Raw genomic sequence first — 19,163 nt, forward strand, 5'->3', positions numbered from 1 at the left:
GCCATAATTAGGCAAGTAAGAGAGTCCCTCAAGCTGTAACAATTGAGTGTTATGCTTTCATCTCAAATAATTTCAAATATTAAATGTTCCTAGAGTAGGATTTTAAAAAGATCTCTGCGTCTTAAAGGCCATTTAGGCTATAGTGGAATTGCCTAAACCCAGCATGTGCCAAAATGTTTTTGCATCCTTAGGTAATAAAATCGTGAACTCCTGTGGTTACAAGGGAATTTGAGACATTATCCTGTTCCAGACTCCCCAGTATGGTTTTTGGTGACGAGGTCATTTACTCCATCCCAGACATTTAGGCATTATTACCTGCCTACTGTGGTGTTTAATAACCTCTCCACCAGGAAATGCTTTTACATATATAAAATCTATTGGGGATTTTTTCCCCCCTGGAATTCTAGTGGGGAGAAAATAAGGCTGCTTTGAGGTTGAGGACTTGGGCCATATAGTAAGTCTTCAGATATGTTCTCCAGTTTGGAACATGGTAATTATGTATTTTGGTCCTTAGCAGGATACACAGAGTCATCACACAGTTATGCCGTTTATGTTTGCACAAAGGCAGCAAGTAGAGTGGTGGCAATGGAGTCATACGCGTTCTTGTTTTTAAACTCAACACCTACTTGCATGGTCTATCATGCTACTCTCAAGAGGTTGTTCTTCTAAACCTCTACACAAAGAAGGAGCTACACATGGGGGTGTGGTGTTGTGTTTTGTCTTTTTCTTACTTGCTCAAAGGTGTCCAACAATTCCCTTGAAAACAGTAGCTAGGCTGGACTCAGTGGCTAATCCTGTAATCCCAGCACTTTGGGAGGCCGAGGTGAAAGGATTACCTGAGTCCAAGGGTTCGAGACCAGCCTGGGCAACTTGGTGACACCTCGTCTCTACAATAAATAAAAAATTAGCCAGGCGTGGTAGTGCGTGCCTTTAGTTCCGGCTACTTGGAAGACTGAGGCGGAAGGATCACCAGAGCCCAGCAGGTTGACGCTGGAGTGGCCGTGAGCGTGCCACTGCACTCCAGCCTGGGCGATGGAGTGAGACTCCAACTCAAAAAAAAAAAAAAAAAAGAAAGAAAAGAAAGCAGTGGCTAGAGCAGTGAACATCAATCCTCACAAGTTCTAACGCTCCCTTTGTTCATTTGTTCCACTGAAGAAATAATGATTCAGTAAGACTGGGGCCCGGAGATCTGTTTGTTGATTGTTTTTTAGTAAACACCACAGGAAACTCTGATACAGGTGGTCCAAAATCCTACTTGAAGAAACCCGTGCACATTGATAAGCATGATTAGATTAACAACTATTTGGTTGTCTATCCCATCAAGCTAGTTTCAGTGAGATCTTGGAGAGCTGTCTGGTTGAACCTCATTTGGTTTATAATCAGAAGCCAGTACAAATTGTCAGGTCAGTCATGAAGTTGGCTAGCATCCAGAAACATTCATATAATTCTTGTCACTACATATGTGAATTGCATGCACACTTTGAATAATTTTAATTATCATATTGGTATTTCCTGTGTGCTAGCTTTCTTTTATTAAAAAAAGTTTATTAAGTACCTGCTCTGCAAAATGAATAGTGTCTGAAAGATATCATAATGATCCAGTCACGATTCAGTAGAATGTTTAAGAAGCACACATAAATAACTCCAAATTAAAGTATTAAAATAATACATTTTGTAACAATTGCAGTGCTTTAGAGTTTAGGGGAAAGAAGATAATACCATTAATGTTATTGTGACATGAGACATGATTTTATACTATCTGTAGAAGCTAAAGAAGGATTCAGAAACACTTACAATTGTATTAAAAATGATATTCATTGGTTCATATATTTTATCATTGTTTTGCTTTGGATTGTTATAATAGTAGTAATAGTGTATGTCTATTGACCATTGCATTTCATGTGTGCTGTATATAATTATGACTTTGAGAGTTTTCGATTGAGAATTTTATCAGATATAAATATGTAGCAGAGATTAAAATAAAAATTCCTTACAGAGTGCGTGCACTCAGGAGCCTCTAGCTTTCAATTTAGATGTTTGTTCCAATATTGATTTTGTATTTCAACTCTAGAAATAAATTCTGATTTACTGTTGACAGCATAATACTTTAAATATATTATTGTTTTAGCACTGGTAATTTATTTTTTAATTGTTTCGGTGTGTAACAATATTTCTTAGTGTGTAATCTCTTTAGATGTGTACCAATATTTAAATGGGGAATGAATAACAGGCTGACGGTTGACCCTCAGGCACCAAATAAGAAATCTTACCATCAGATTATTTTCTAGTTTGTAACTATGTAAGAGGACACCTGGATTTCTTACCTACATAATTGCTCCTACATTTCATATAAGGTTATATGAGTAAATTAGCAATCCTTTTGAAATTGTGAATGGTAAATTGGAACTTTTTCTTTTTTACCTGATCATGGTTAGACAAATAGAAGATGAAATTGATGAGATTAGAAAAGGTAAGTTGGGAAGTTCTTAGTAGCACTCTTTTCAAGCTAACTGAACCTAATCTGAGTTTCTCATTCAAAAATTGGAAATAACAGTAAGAACTGGATTTTTGTAAGAATAAGTTAGATGATGTATTGCTTTTTATGCCTGGCACATAATATACATTTTTAACTTAGCCCAACAGATATTTATTGAGCAAATACTGTGTGACTCAAACGTGGCTCTAGATTATGGAAAAACAGATTCAAAGCACAGTCGTTGGCTTCACGGACCTTATATTATTGCAGGGGACATAACCTAAGGCAACTCTGAAATGGTAAATTTTATTACTATATTTCAACTGACGCCTTTCAAATCTGCATCTTTATTATGTCACTCCAGATTTGGTAACTCCATTATTTTTGTTAAGTGATAGCGTCTTGCCATGTTGCCCAGGCTGGAGGATGGTGGCTATTCACAGTTATATTCATGGCATGCAAGAGTCTGGAGTTCACCTGGCCTCAAAAGAGGTAAAAAGAGGACTAGAGAATTAGACGGGATATATTTTTGTTGATCATTTTTCTACAACATGGAACTTATTGACAATATAGACGATGTTATAGGTCTTCTTTCTTGGAGATAATGCACATATTTCTACAGAGAAAAGTTGTATCTTGGCATAATGTTTAAAACTTTCTGTAGTTTTTGAACCCATTCTTGGTGATTCTATTTTTTTAGAACTTAACACCTTAGACCACTTGAAAAACTGAGACCAAAATAAATAAATAAATAAATAAATAAATAAATAACTGGTAATCATAATCATTTTAAAGAAGAGAGTCAACTTGGCATTGCAATATAAGTAGAGATAGGGTGCAGTGGCTCAAGCCTATCATCCCAGCACTTTGGGAGGCTGAGGCGAAAGGATTGCCTGAGCCCGTGAGTTTGAGACCAGCCTGGGCAACATGGTGAGACCTCATCTCTACAGTAAATCAAAAAATTAGTAGGGCATGGCAGCGCACTCCTATAGTTCCGGCTACTTGGAAGGCTGAGACAGAAGAACCACCTGAGCCCAGCAGGCTGATGCTAGGGGGTCATAAGCCTGCCACTGTACTCCAGTCGGGGTGATGGGCTGGGACTCCAACTCAGAAAAAACAAAATAGAGACCATTTTAGGCAAGAGATATAAGGAGAAATCTGGAAATCTCTTTCAAGATGTGATAATTTATCCATATGTGAATATCATTGCATGCAAAAAGTTTCATTGGATGCAAGACTTAATGCTGTTTGCCCATGGTTAGAAGGGATGGAACCATATTATATGAACTTCCTAATACAAATATACAGAAAGTATAAATACAAATACTATTGGTAAGGGTTTTAGGTATTTTGACTTTTAACTTTTGATTACCAAACAATATGATATATTTACCTTGCTCTAGGATTTCAGAATTTTTAATAACATTATTATAACTCATATAGGGAGATTAAACCTAGCCAGCAGTTATGTTGTTCTGAAAATTGTGCTGTCTCTTTAAAAGGATTGACATACTTTGTGAATCAAGAAGCTCTGCTTTTGTTTTCAAAAACAAATGGACACATTTCCCATTTAAATAGTGGTCTTCACTGTCTGCCCTTTGAATAAATGCTGGGAAGCTGTCTGATGTGCACGTATTTATCTTACAGCTTGACAAATGGAATTAATGCCAAAGTGTTAAGCCATTACTGTGTAGGGGAATAGAGGTCTTACAAGTACATTTGCTATTTCACTTTCTCTGCGTGTTCTGTGCATCGAAGCCTGGGTTAATGATATCCTCAGAAATTGTATGGTCTGTTGAATGGTAGTGGCAATGAAATATGGTTGGCCAAAGCATCCAAAGAGTAGCTTTACTTGGTAATAAATCCACAATGTTGGAGGGGTGAGGAAAAAAGTCAGGGATGGCTATGAAGCAAAGAGCCAAAGGAAAGAACCAATTAATACCTCTAACCTCTGGAAGCTGATCTGTGGCCCTGGAGTTTCTCCCTTAGACTAAGAACCACCTACCAGTAGCAGCAACTACATTCTCAAGGGGCTTTCTCTTCATGAGTGCAAACGCACGGGCACCTCATCATCCAAGGTGTCATCTGTAGCTGTAACTTAGTTCTATTCTCAGCAAGAATTAGAATCACAATTCTAAAATATTACCAAAAAAAAAAAAAAAAAAAATAGATCCACCAGAGATAGAACAGAGTCACCAGCCCCTCACTTATGAGAATTCAAATTGCACAATGATAAATCTCTCCAGTCCCTCCCCTCTCTATCCCATATTCCCCTTTCTCCTCCCATCCCCATCTCTTCATCTCATCTCTCCTCTCCTTCCCATTTCAAAATAGACCCAGGCCTCTACCACACTCAGGGATAGCAAAGCCTCAGGGCAAAGTAAAATCAAAGCATTTTAGTTAATTCTTAGCTTTTTGCCCAAAACCCAGGTACTTCAGATTTAAAGAAGTTTCAAGAATGATTTTGACAATCAATGATATTTGCCTTAACGTGCCTCGTTGAATTGAGAACCTAGATCTTATATCTGAAGATACAGTTTCACTGCATCGGCAGTATGCTTTCAAATTAGCTGTATTTTTGTTTTTTGTTTGTTTTTGTATCAAAATATTCTGTTTACAAAGGGCAAAGACCCGGCCCTACTCATCTCTGAAATCTCTACAAAGCGTAGATCAAAGTTTTGGACAAAGTAGATGCATATTAAATGCTTTAGTGGAATTATATTAGGTAGGATCTCCTGCCATTCTATAAAGAAATGTTATCTCATGCCCAGTCTAGCCAATCTAAGACTATAGATGAAAGGTTTCTTGTATGCTTTGTATATAAAATTACTGTTTTTTCTTGGTGAACAGAATAGAGTTATCCCAGACTTGTTTTTAAATTGAAATACTAGAATTATTAAAGTTTGGTATTATTTACCTATCAAAAGTTATTTTCTACTGGAAATCCTTTCTTAAAAATATTCAAATTTTCTAAAGCTTCTGTGCCAGATAATCTAAATCCATAGGACAAAAAGTAGCAATTTTATTTGATGCTGACATATTCTCTTTAGGTTTTACTCTAAAGAAAGTCTGTGAGAAATCCACTGAGCATTTAAAAAAAAAAGAAAGAAAGAAACTCTATTTCTAGTATCCACTGATGCCTTTCTGAGCTTCCCTTGGTTGGGAATTTAGCATTAACAAAGGAATTTGTGATGTCTTATATGCTCTGTGCTCTAATCTAATATTCTTCTGTGATATCATTCATAATTACTATATATTTAAATCTCAGTTTGGAATTCAGGTGTCAAAGGAGAAGTAGTACTGGGAAAGTATTCATTATCAGTTATGAGCTGCTGTAAAACTTACAGTGTTAAAACATCCCTTGAAATAGACATTACAGACCTGAAAAAGGGATAATATAAAATTGATCAAAACCTATATTTCAAAAGCAGCTTTCTCTACCATCCAAAAAAAAAAAAAGAGCAGCAGCATTGGATAGAAGTGGTTTTGAGTTATTTTATACATGAACACTTAAAATCAGGCAGACACTTCTGTCCTTCATTGGAAAACTTAGATAAATAGATACACATACTATATATAGATAGATGAATATACCAGATCAGGAATAAACTCCTGAAATAAACTGACTCACAATGAACCTCATTTCTCCCAGGGGGAAAAAAATCATAGAGGCTCATTGACTGCAAAGGTTAATCAAGATTCTGGGGGGAATCTCCTCTGTGCAGCAGCAGACAAGCATTTCATTAGGGAAGGAGACTGAAGCTTCAATGAGATTCTGGAGAACAAACCCACCAGGAGCCAGATTGCAGGGAGAAGGCAAGATCAGAGCCGGCTGGGGTGAATGGACTTGAATATTGACAGAGGTCTGCTTCCTTTCCTGAAGTGTACCAATTTCACTCCCCTCCAGAAATCTGTCTGCCCAGAACCACATAGCACTTAACAGCAGCATTACCTATCATTGTAACTGTGGATTCCCGCACTTGAGAACTTAATAGATCATTAGTTTTCCCATCAGAAAGTCCACACTTTAAAATTCTATTTTGTCCCTGTGCATATGTTATATGTCCATACCCAAACTGTGAATAATGTATTCCAGTTATCATTCTGACTTCAGGTATCAAATATTTACTCTGGTAATACAGTATTTCATTGTTTCTGGTTTCCATTCATTCCTCTCGTTTAGAAGGAAAAAAAATTTAATACATATTTCTCTAAGTTTTTTGTTGTTGTTTGGTTTTATTTGTTTTGTTGTTTATTTTGACCCAATCATGATGTCAAAATACATGGGTTTAGTCACTAATATTGGAAAATGGGGACCAAACTTACTTGTTTCAAACAAGAGACTGAAAATACTGTGATTATTTTGAAAATCACAAAGATATAAACGCAACACTTGAACCACAGCAGAATGAAATCATTACTCGGTGACGAGTTCTCAAAGTAAAAATGGCTTATAATAATTAAGATTATTAATTAGAGAAAGAAATGGAGGCATATGAAAAGAATTTTCAAGGCACCTATCATGGAGAGAAATTCAGTATTTTTAAAATTTATTTTTGTACTGCCAGTGAATCCTTGCGCTTCTCTGTGAAACCCAAGAACAATGGAGTCTGATGATTTTTAAGTTGCTGCTGGTGTCTTGGATAGGCCTATTATGCTTTTTTCATTAGGTCAGGGAGTATTAACAATAGTTCCCAGTCCTTTTCATTGCCTTATTTCCCTGGACTTCTTTTTGAAGATAAATTACTCACACATCACACAGTCGTGTAGTAAATATCGTATGATCTGCAAAACCAGTCTCCAAGTAAACAAAACACCACCCAAATCCACACTGTCAGCAGCTTATCAAAAAGCATTTTTTGTTTTTTGTGGGTTTTTTTTTTTTTTTGGTGTTTTTGTTGTGGCTCTTCTTTTCTTTTACACTGTGTTTGAAGGAAAGTTTTATTTTTGAAAGGGTAAATGAGCACTTGGATGCCAATTGATTGTCTCTACACATCCCTGCTGGAAATGCATCCCCCCCATTTTCCAATAGGGCAGCAAGGCCTCTGAATTTTCAGTCTTAGCAAAGATCCCCAAGGATTGAGTACAGCACAAAGCTGACAAACCTTTGTTACACAGAACTCTGGCCATCAAAGGCAGGGCCAGCAATGGGGCAGAATTTGCCTCTCTTGCTCTTTCCCTAATCCTCCGAATAAATTGATTACTTTGATCCTTAAAGAAGTAAATCTGACACTTCTCAGCAATACTAAATTCGCTGCCTCTTCATTTTGAATAGAAGGATGTTTATAGGAGTTGTCTGTTCCTCAGAATAACAAATTCAAGATGAACCATGAGACTGTCACCCCTCGTTGTCCTGCAGGTATCAGTGGCCCAGTATGGGGACTTGTGGCTATTTAACAGGAGACCTTTTAGTGGTGAAATCAGCACATCACAGCCAAATACATTTATTATAACATTAAATGACTAAAACTGTTTATTCGGTGAACATAATGGTTTTCTGTGTCTTCAGTTCATCTTAATCTGTTTTAGTGCCCAGCTTCTCTCAAAAACCTCTTTTGAATGCAGAGTTATTCATTTCAGAGAATAGCTGTAAGAGGAAGAAGAATAAAACAAAATTAGCAGTTGATCAAGAGTACTTTAGGCTGCCACCCTTTCCATTAACGATTTGATTTGATGTGAGTGCAATGCTTTTCCTGATACATTTTGATAGAATAACCCTGACAGAAAGTAAAACCAAAGAAAACTAAAACTTGATCTAAGATACAGCAGCCTGCCACCCTCTCTATTAGCATTTTAATTTGATGGGAACTGTGTGGTGTCTTAGTCTCAGTTCCCAGGAAAGGCTTTCTCATTTAAGAGCACCTTATCCTTATCAAGTCATCCTGAGCTATCTTCACCTTTATTTATTTATTTATTTATTTATTTATTTTTAAAGATTTTGCCTCTGCTCTCTCGTTGGTCACGGAAAGTGTTTATCAGACCCTGTTATACGGCAGAAATCTAAGACTGCCTCTTGATGACAAATTGTAAGTCTTCATCAGGATTCAAGTATGCAGTTACTGGAAAGAAAAATATATTCTTCTGATAGTATCTTTGTTGGAGTGGCTTCCTGCAAAAAGAAATGAGTGAATAGTTAAATTTTTATTTTCTGCTTTAAATTATCTGTTGTTTTTGAAAGAAATAGAATGTTAAAAATTAAGTCTCAGGAAGGCCAATTCATTCATCATTAATTTATCATATTTGTTCTATGATATTGGGCTCAAAAAAAAATTAGATCTCCGAATGAACTTTTGCTCCACACTCATGGGAATATGGGAACGAAGCCGAGACATCATTTAATCCTAGCTGCTTCCCCTAGGGGCTTCTCAGAACCAGACTGTGTGGCACGGCTTCCTGTGTCAGATGTTGGGGTTTAAGAACCAATGGGTTAGATCCATCAAACAGGAATGTCTTTCTTCTTTTGAAATCTTAACTGAAAACATATTATTCTCACGTCGGATTGGTCAATTATCAACTGGAAGCAAACTGCACGAATCCAATTTGAACTCTTTAAGGATGGCAGTATCTTCCACGATGATTGTTTCAGCTTCTTTCCTTTATTTGTACTTTTCAGTATCTGCAAATACCCAAAACATTTCTATACTTTGATGTTTGAAAACAATGAGGATCTGAAGTTTTGAGAACAAAAAAATAAGGTATATTTTTATTACTATCATTTTTATTCAAAGGCGGAAATCTTACTTCTTTGAATTCCTTAAATTGCCACCCAATAAAGGTGGGGTTCTGGCTCACTGTATTTCTCTATTTTCCTAAGACTTTGTTTTAAAGCTTCTCTTTTCAAAATCATTCCTCATATGCATATTCCCTAAGACTCTTTTCACATCAAAGTTACACTTTGAAGCTTTCTAGCAAAGTAGCAGCTAGGCAATCTATGACAACAGCAATAATTTATCTACGTGGCTTTATTGGAGAAAAAAGTTTCATCCTTATTCAAATAGCAGTTTTAAAACCTAATTAACTAAATTGATAGTTTTATGTATGTAAATTGCCATAACAGAAGAAGGGAGTGTACAAGATGGGTGGAGGAGAGTGGGGTAGTCTGCCCTTGTAGAATAATGACTTTTTATGCGCCCACTGTATTGTCAGGTCTGTCGGTGGGCTATAATTTTCAACAGAGAAATCCGTATGGAAACAAGAACTTTAAATGTTTAGGAGTTAATTGAACCACAGTCTTAGGAGGAAAAGACCTGTTCATTATCTGGAGATTTATTACTTTGATGCCTTTCTATATAAGGTACACTATGCCCTTTAAAAATAAGATCCTGGAAAAGAAATAATATCTTACCCAGTCAGTCCAGAGACCAATAGCTGGGCACATGATGCCTCTGAAGTGTTTTTATTACTCTGTAAATGCCTGTGTATCTGGTATACATATTGCAAAGCTCTAATAACTGCTTGTGTCTATTTAAAGCACAGCCATAAACAAATGTGTTTGACATACATTAAGTCATATATATTGAAGTATTATACTATTAAATATACTATTTGTATACATTATATGAAATGTTATTCTCATTTATAAAAAACTTAACATATATTTGTTCATTTTTATGTTTGTATTAAATATGTATTGGTTTGAACCATCTGAAGTTTCTGGTACGTGACTGTGTTTGACCTATAAAAAACAGTCAGTTCATTTGATTTAATACACTAGATATGAAAGGAAATATTGCAGTTGATATATACTCATTAAAATAGAATTGGGGAATAGTTTTTCTAGTGACTCATTATTTTGATCATGAATCCAATGCAAGTTACAAATCTCTCCCTAGAAAAATTTACAAAATTTTGATATAAAATTTTGCATCCTGTCTTAGGGTCTTCACAGCTTTCTGAGCAGCAACATGTAATTCTTTATCCACTGTCCCTAAAGAGTTTTTGACAACTGAAGGAGATTGTAGGGGAAGACAGGCACTCATCCATTGTCCCTAAAGAGTTTTGACCATTGAAGGAGATTGTAGGGGAAGACAGGCACAGGAGGACGAAGTGGTGTGTAGAGGATGCATAGGCCTGAGGGAAGATTGATATAAGGACAAACTACAGGCCTGGCACTCACAGGGATTTCTAAATGACCGTTGTTGATAGAAAAACTACAGGCTCAGGACATTAGAGTTTATTCTCTGGATAATTAATGGTTCCCCTTCGGCCTCTCTTGGCTTCTTTCTCTGAGGCTTGGGATTTCTGCTGGTGAGGAAGGCAAGAGCAATTGCTCTCTCAGACCCCTAAACTGTAGACCTTCTCCACTGAATTTCATCTCTGTCCTAATCCTCCAATTTTTCCCAGTGTGTTATTTGGTCTCTCAGACCATTTCCGTAGCAATCAGGGTAACCTATGGGCATGAACCTAAATAAAGGACCCTAGGAAAAGCCTAGGAGAGAGTGCTGAGTGCCTGAGATAGAAATCTTTGTTTTGAGTGTTGGTTTTCCTCAGAAGAATAAATAGTGTAATAGGCTTAGGCAGCTCTTACAGACCGCCCATCTTCATTCACCTCTTTGAAATGCATGGTGACAACACATTGATATTGCTGAGGTTAATGACTGACTGATTAACAACAGAGAGCACATTTGCAGGCAAATGAGCTGTAATAATTGTTGCAGGAACTCCTTTGAAGAAAATGTTTTAAATAGACTTATAAAGGCTCTTGAAATGACTTTTTCACTCTGTTCCAACTGGCCTTTCCCTATTTGTTTGTTTGATTTTTTAATTTTATTCTCTCAAGAGGTGGAAGAGAAAATTCCACCAGGGTTATCCCAAATAATCAAAAATGTGAGTGGTGTTGGGTCATCAGTATAAATCTTTTTTTCAGACACTAGTCTCATTAATTGGGTGGAATATACACTTTTAGCCGCTTTGATCTGTAGTCTAGGTTTACTAATTTAGAAAACATGAGTTAGAATATAAACTTCAGAAATCTCAGTGTGCTTATTTTCCTGTCATTGGGAAAAAGAGTTTGACATTTTTTCAAAAAAGTGAACGTGAGGTTATTATGTTGTTTTTGTTTGTAGATATCAAATGCATAGAACTACAAAAAGGAGTGTCTCTCAACTTTTTGAAAACTCGTATACTATTTTGATCACTAGAAGTTCTTAATCCCGATTGTTTCCCAACCCCATCAAACTGAGAATGATTCTCCTTCTCCCCTTAGGAATCACAACTTCGATTATGGGTAATTGTCAATGCAACAATGGCCCTCAAAATTTAGTGTGCATCAAAATTGCCTAGAGGGTTCTAAAAATACACAAGCCTCACTCCTAAAGTTTCTGCTTCATTAGGTCTGGGGTGCGGTTCAAGAATTTTTTTCGTTTGTTTGTTTGTTTGTAGAGGTGAGATCTCACTATGTTGCCCTGGCTAGGTTCCCAAAGTCTGGGATTATGGGCATGAACATTGCACCTGACCTGAGTTTATATTTCTGACAAATGAAAATACAAAGCACCACTACACACTGCTTTTTTTACTCTCACAAGTAAGAGTTAATGTAGATGCCACTTGTCCTGGGACCACGCTTTGAGAAACATTGTTCTAAATACATAGACAAAATTGGGTACTTTCTAAGGTAGAGGTATGCCCACTCCGGGTCCTAACCCTTCCATCCTTTAAATCACTCATCCTAACTTTTCTACATGCATAAGCAGACACAGATCCCCAGTAGCAGACACAACTAGAGTTCACTGTTTAGAGAGAAACAATCAGCCACCAGCCTATCACCCTGCTATTCCTGTTAGGTTCCTTTGTATGTGTATGTCTGTGTGTGTGTGTGTGTGTGTGTGTGTGTGTGTGTGTGTGTGTGTGTGTGTGTGTGCGCTTACTAATTCACCTAGTCAACATACATTTATTGACCACTTCCTGGGCCTACACACTAAGCTAAGGTCACTGGAGTTACAAAAGTGATCCTACCATCCTGGAAAGGGCAATATATAATGTGCCTCAGAAGAATCAAGTCACTACAGCACCAAGTGTATGGGGAGACAGTGGTCAGATTTCACTCATCCATGTACTATTTTCTTGTACTTTTAATTACTTCACTTCAAACATATATTAAACATATTTTAAAGTGATCATTGTGTCATTACCACAAAAGTTAATATCAGTATAACTTGTCATGAGGAGAAGATAGCCAAAAATAAATGAATACAGCCATCTGCAAGAACAACAAAAACTAAAACCCACGACACTGTTACCTGCAGGAGAGTTAAAAAAATAAAAACAAAAAGGGAAATGAGAAAATGTTGGAAAGATAGTAAAGACATTGAGCAACAAATGGGGATGCTGTCTTTGATGAAGAAAATTCTCAATTTTCTCATCTTAAGGGGAGAATTTCTCAAGATAGAATTCATTGCTTTTTATGGCTACGCCAAATGTGCTATCTATAATTATACTGGGGTTATGATTTGTCTCCCCTTTTCAGAAAATAAATAAATAAATAAAACAGCTAGAAAGAGAAGGAAAGTTCAAGAAGAATGGGATTGGTAGACCAGAGTGATAGCTTTAGTTGCCACGATAACCTGAGACACCCAAACTGAAGACAGCATGTCTGATGTGGTGAGTAGTATGGGAAGATGTGCTTATAGTGTAAACGATACTTTCTTCACAGAGTCTCCTCAGGTCACCTGCATCGCCCAGCTTGGGACAGTACCTTTCAATCTAATGTTCTTAATGCAGTAATGGCCAGCTTCTTATGGGAAGATTCAGCATGTTTTTCAAAAGGTATTTTCATTGCCTAGAATATCTGTCTTAGTAGAACATGAAAAAACAGTTAGAGCAGCAATATTCAGGGACACATTTTATTATAAGACTGTTTATATGATCCATGCTTCTAATATAGGAATTGGAAGATAATGTTTTATGTCACAAAGTGCCATGAATTGCAAGTATCACCTTTGCTTAGGCAGAAAAGTAAAGAAGTCAATTTTTTTGTTTTCTGGGCCACTGAGCTTGTAAGCATCTATGGACTTCTCTGTTATCATCAGGATGAAAATCATGAGTCTGACATAGAGTGTGATTTTACACCAATGTGGGAAGATGTGTGACAAACAATACCATATCACTCTGCTTCTAACACCATGCATACAACTTAAAGATATAATTATTGGGTTAAAATAATGTTAAAATGAAAAAAAAATCAAACTCTTACTTTTGCCCTAATTTTTTCTAACTTTGATATACATGATCTCAATTTATTCTTAAACTCATTCAACTAATAATGAAATCTTGTCCCAGAGAGTCACTTAATATACAGGTCACTGTTAGAAGCCAATTCTGATTTTTGGTTTCTGCTCAATGATAACTAGTTATAATAATAATAATAGTATTGGTAATAAAAAATGACAGTAATAATGGATGATATTTATTGAGTACTAATTAGAAGCAACTCTTTTACATGAGTTATCTTATTTCATCCTTATAAGAATCTATGAATCAAATATTATTATCAGTCTCTCAGTTTTACAGATGAGAAAATTGAGGCTTAGGAAATTTAAATCATTTGCCCATGGTTAAATAGCTAATAAATAGAGGAGCTGAGAAAATACATGTGTCATTATAACTAGGTAAATTGGGATTTTGATGTGTCTGTCCTCAAACCATCTCAAATATTTTTTAAAAGGACATCTAATTATTGGAGACAGACATTGGTATAGAACAAGTATCAGCTGTTACTCTTTGCACCCCAAAAATCAAAACTCTAAAGTTATCTCCCCATATCATTTGGGACATTCTCCTCTATCCTCACCTCCCCCTCCACATACCTAGTGAGACATAAACTCCCCCACCACATACCTATAAGACATAAACTCCTCTCACTGAATAAATTCCTCCTGGAAGACTAATAACTGCATAATAGCTTTGTGCCATCATGCACAGGCAATATTTATATTATAGGAATCCTTCTTTCCTAATCTAAGACAAACAGCTTCAGGAACTCCGAGCCTGCTGTTGGGGAACAGAGTTTTCTATTTCCCAAGGTCCTTTCTGGGAAGTCAGTTCAAAAATATAGTTAGATTGTCAATTTCTTATCTCCATATGATGGTCAAAGTACTTGAGAGCCCTACAAAACCTGGCTTCTCCTGGGTTCAAACTTACAGTAATTATATTCCTTTCTTTTTTACTATTACTTTTAAATAACCAGGTACTACATGAGACTATTATCTTTGGATAATAAAAATTAAAAATAAAGATGAAGTTGATATCACAATTTCATTCTTTCAGAGAACTACTGTTTTGCTCTGTGATGTGTGCAAGTACATAAGTGTATTTATACCTGTGTGTACCCATGTAAATCTGTGTTTTGTTTCCCCCAGATCACTTTTCTACTCATTTATATGGATCTATTACATGGAAAATGTATTGTTTTCTGTTATTTTTACATAAATTGTATCATAGGATATATATATGGAAAATGTATTGTTTTCTGTTATTTTTGCATAAATTGTATCATAGGAAATAGTGTGCATTACCCTTTCATATATATATATATATATATATATATATAATATATATATGTGCACACACACTTATTATCCATGCAAAGTGATTTAGGAGCTTTTAATCTATGTGGCTTTTACTTCATTCTTTTAACTACTGCCTGGCTTTCTCTAATATGGATATGCTATCATCTAGCCATTTTTCTACTGATAAATATTTGGGCTGATTGGAGTTTTTTGCTGTTACATACAAGGTTGCAGTGAGCATCCTTGCCTATCACATTCTTGTCCACAATTCCAAAGTTTTTTCCTATGAACAATGCAGATGAGTGGAATTCTGTATTATAGGACATGCAAGTCTGAAATTTCAATAGCTAATACTAATTGCTTCTCAATACGTTGTTCCAGTTTACACTCCTACTAGCCACATAAAAGATGGCCTATTTTCACCACCCTCAGCAGTATGTAATATTTTTAAACATCTTCTGCTTTTTTTGTGTATATCCTGAATGGAGGGAGGCAGGGCTAGCACAAGATTAAATATACTAGTGTCCCCTAATTGCCTGTATAAGGGCTGTAATTCAGAACGGGTGAAGCCGGGTTGCCCTGAAATGTAACCCTTTTAACTTCATCATTTAGCATATTTTAGGCTCTTCACCTCAGTTGCCACTTCAGAGTCTGTCTCATTTATCTCTGCCCTCTCAAACACTAGCACCCATGATTGAAAAGACTCCAGGAGATAGGAGAGCTGACAGCACAATGCAGTTAAAATGTTTGAGACGGCGTTCTGTATTGCCAAGGAAGATGTACTGTGCCTCCGCATATTTAAAAGTTCACTTTTTTCTTACCCTGGAAGTACAGTCAAGCAAGTGGTACCATGCCCCCTCCCCCGCTCCCCCATTCCTCCACCCCCAATCCCAGGCAGCTCCCAAAGAATTAATGACCAGCTGAGGTTAATGAGTCCCCACTGGCTCCGGGCCATCAACTCTCCCAGCTGGCCATTAATCCCCTAGAAATGCCCCACGCCTTGGTAGTTACTCCTTAATTACGGAAGGCATTAAGGAGCAAGCGAGAACCCTAAGCAAAATGAAAAGGTCATTTTTCATTGGTGCTCAGCATGGGACACTTCAAGTCCAGGTGGCACCGGGACATACAACCACACTGCGATTAAACCAACTGCTTCCAAGGAGGAGTCATCAATCTCTATTTTCTTTTCTGATCATCCAAATTCAAGGAGGCTATTCAGAACTACCCCAGGTCTGAGACCAAGCAAATAACTTGTGTCCAATGAATTCTTGATTAAACTGTCTGAGGACCAATACCTTGGACTCATTCAGGCCAGGCATAACTTTATCTTTATGTCTGGGTAGAGTGTTTGTCTACGAAGTTTGGTTTTCAAGAAAGCCTAAGATTTTTCCCATCCATCCATCTTTTCATTCTGACTTATCAGTGTCTAAAATTAATATGTTAGTCATTCCTTTGGGTCAGAACAGTGGATTTTTAAATGGATTACTCAGACAGCTAGAACTGGTTTCTTTCTATGTGCCTTATTAGTTTATTTTTTCAGTTGATGGAATTGAAGGCACTAGCCACCACCATTCTGCTAACCAAAGCAGCAATATTTTCATTTGTTTTTAATTTGGGGTTTCTGTGCCTATAAATATTAAAACTTGTTAGATGAAAGTATTGAAGTTTAATGTTAAAATGCCAGTTTTTGAAAAGGCTGATTAATAATATTAACACTTTAGTCTGAATTAAGTTAGCCCCTAACCTAGTCCACAAAGGGAGTGTTTTGAATGAATGGACCCAAAGACTCTGTCTAGAGCCACAGTTGCAATAGAACCCTTATGGCCTATGTTTGATATGTGCGTGCATGGGAGGAATACTTGAAGGGTGAGGTGCTTGGGTGAACAGAGTGATCCTGTGACAGTACCAGGTGAGAGTGAACATTCAGAAAGTTACCCACATAAAGCCTAAAGCAAACTTTATCTACTTGAATTTTTTTTCTTGAGCAAATCTTATTGAAACATGTCCCTTTATCAATTTTTCTTAAAAACATGAAGGTAGCATTAGATTAAGATAAGATTGATATTATATCATACAATAAACCGACCTCTAAAAGAGATGAAACACTGTTTACTGACCCATGTATAGAGTTTTGAAGACAGATAGCCTGGTCCTGAATGCTGACTTCGTCATTACTCAATGATAGGACTCTGGGCAATTGCCTCAATTCTGTGCGGAAAAACAATGTCTCTTCCATGTTGTGAGGCTAAAGCAAAATGTTTATAATGTCGTTTACAGTTCTTTATAGCTAATGTTCAATATACGAAATTTTTGTGAATATATATATTCCAGTATATCTCATAAAAAATGGCAGTAGTATTAAAGTGAAATCTTAGAATCAATTTTACTTTTGTTTTAGCTTTCCTTTAAATATAATCTGTCATAAAATTCGCCATATGTATGTGTACTCGGGGATAATTACTGCCCTTGCTTTTCCCAGTGGAACTTTTCAAATCACTTACACCCCCAGCTTCTACACTTGGACCACTCAGCAGCCTGGTGCAAAATCTTAACACTCATCCCAATCCAACTGTCACCCATCTTTAAATGACCTTCTGACTTTCCCTCACTCCTTCAAAGCTTTCTTCCAAATGCTGGTGTGGAGTTTTGTAACATATTAGGTAGAATCTGGATTTTTTTTTTCTTTGTCACTTATCCAAATCCTCCACTTACAAGACTATGTTGTAACCTCTTCTCATTTCCGTAGTTGTCCTGCAGCATTCTGCCATCTGTGGCTGCAATCTTAAAAGTCTGTAATATTCACATTAGTCACTGTATCACTTATCTCTCATTCAGTTGGCTTGCTACTTCGCTTTTATTTTCTATCTTTTCTTTCTTTTTTTTTTTTTTTGATATGTATGCACAAGCCTTGACTCCCAATTCAATGACAATTGCTTCAAATTTTTAACTCATTGATTATTCTACAAATATTCTTTTTAGCACATCTTTTATTTTCCAGACAACACACTTGACCTCAGGAATAAAATACTTTCAAAATAAAGGCATGGTCCTTCTTTCATGAAGCTTATGGGTAATGAGGGAGACAGATCAATGTCAATGAAGTAATCATTCTAATGTTTACATAATTATAATTTACAAAAAGTGCAAATAGCAAAGAAACCTAATCTAGACTTGAGGATGAAAGAAAGTGCAGTGAGGAGATGGATGGGGAGTTATCCTATTAAGAGTTAACTGTTTGGGGGCTGGCTGGTAAAAATATTCCATACAAAGGAAATCAAGATATCGAAGACCAATGGCCAAGAGAAAATTTGAATTTTGGATCGTGGAGTAAAAGAACTGGAAAGGCCAATGGGGCTTGAGCCAGGGAACAAGAGAAAAAAAGTGAGGAGAAGAAAACTGGAGAGAATACTGACTTTATTAAGATGTCACCTCTTCTTTTGAGAGAAATGATGTACATTTATTATCTCCTGAGGCTCCACATCTTTCAGGTACCCACGAAATATATGTTGAATAAAATTGTGATGCTTATATAAATGCTGTTTGTTTCTCATGGGTAACTGGAGCATGAATAGGAAATCTGTAATGATTTATTGGCAGGATTCTCAAAGGCTTAAATTTCTGACCTAGCTTCTAGACAGATAAAAATGCTGTTTGAATTATGTTGAAAAATAATGAAGTAAAAAGGATAAGCCAAGCACATGTATTCTACTTGAGAAGAATTATTAAATGTTTAGTTCTAGAAATATGTGATTTAAAAGGAATTTTTTTGTTCTTATTTTTTTAAAACAGTGCCAAATAAAATAGTTCAAAATCTAAATAAATTTCCACTTTGACTTTTAAAATGATTTTATACAGTGTCTCTATAATGGTTCAACATAAATCTTCATGACTTGCTGCATTTTATACCTGAAACTTAGCTTCCTTGGTAATGAGAACAAAGTTTAATAAGACTTGACAAGAGGTCCTTCTCTACTGAAGGTTAGTATTACTTGTGATGAAGACAAAGGTACTAAAGTGTCCAAGTCTAGACTGGTGAAGAAAAAAATTTTAAGCATAATTTAACCTCGTGCTTTAAGGTACAAAATGATTTTTGGTTAAGCCAAAGGCTATCTATATCCCCCACTCTTATTTCCCATCCCAAGGTATTTTATGAATCAAATTACAGAGAATAGACATTTCTC

The sequence above is a fragment of the Carlito syrichta genome, unplaced genomic scaffold (assembly GCF_000164805.1).
Source record: "Carlito syrichta isolate Samal-C Ts95f unplaced genomic scaffold, Tarsius_syrichta-2.0.1 Scaffold314060, whole genome shotgun sequence".
In the NCBI taxonomy this organism is placed as follows: Eukaryota; Metazoa; Chordata; class Mammalia; order Primates; family Tarsiidae; genus Carlito; species Carlito syrichta.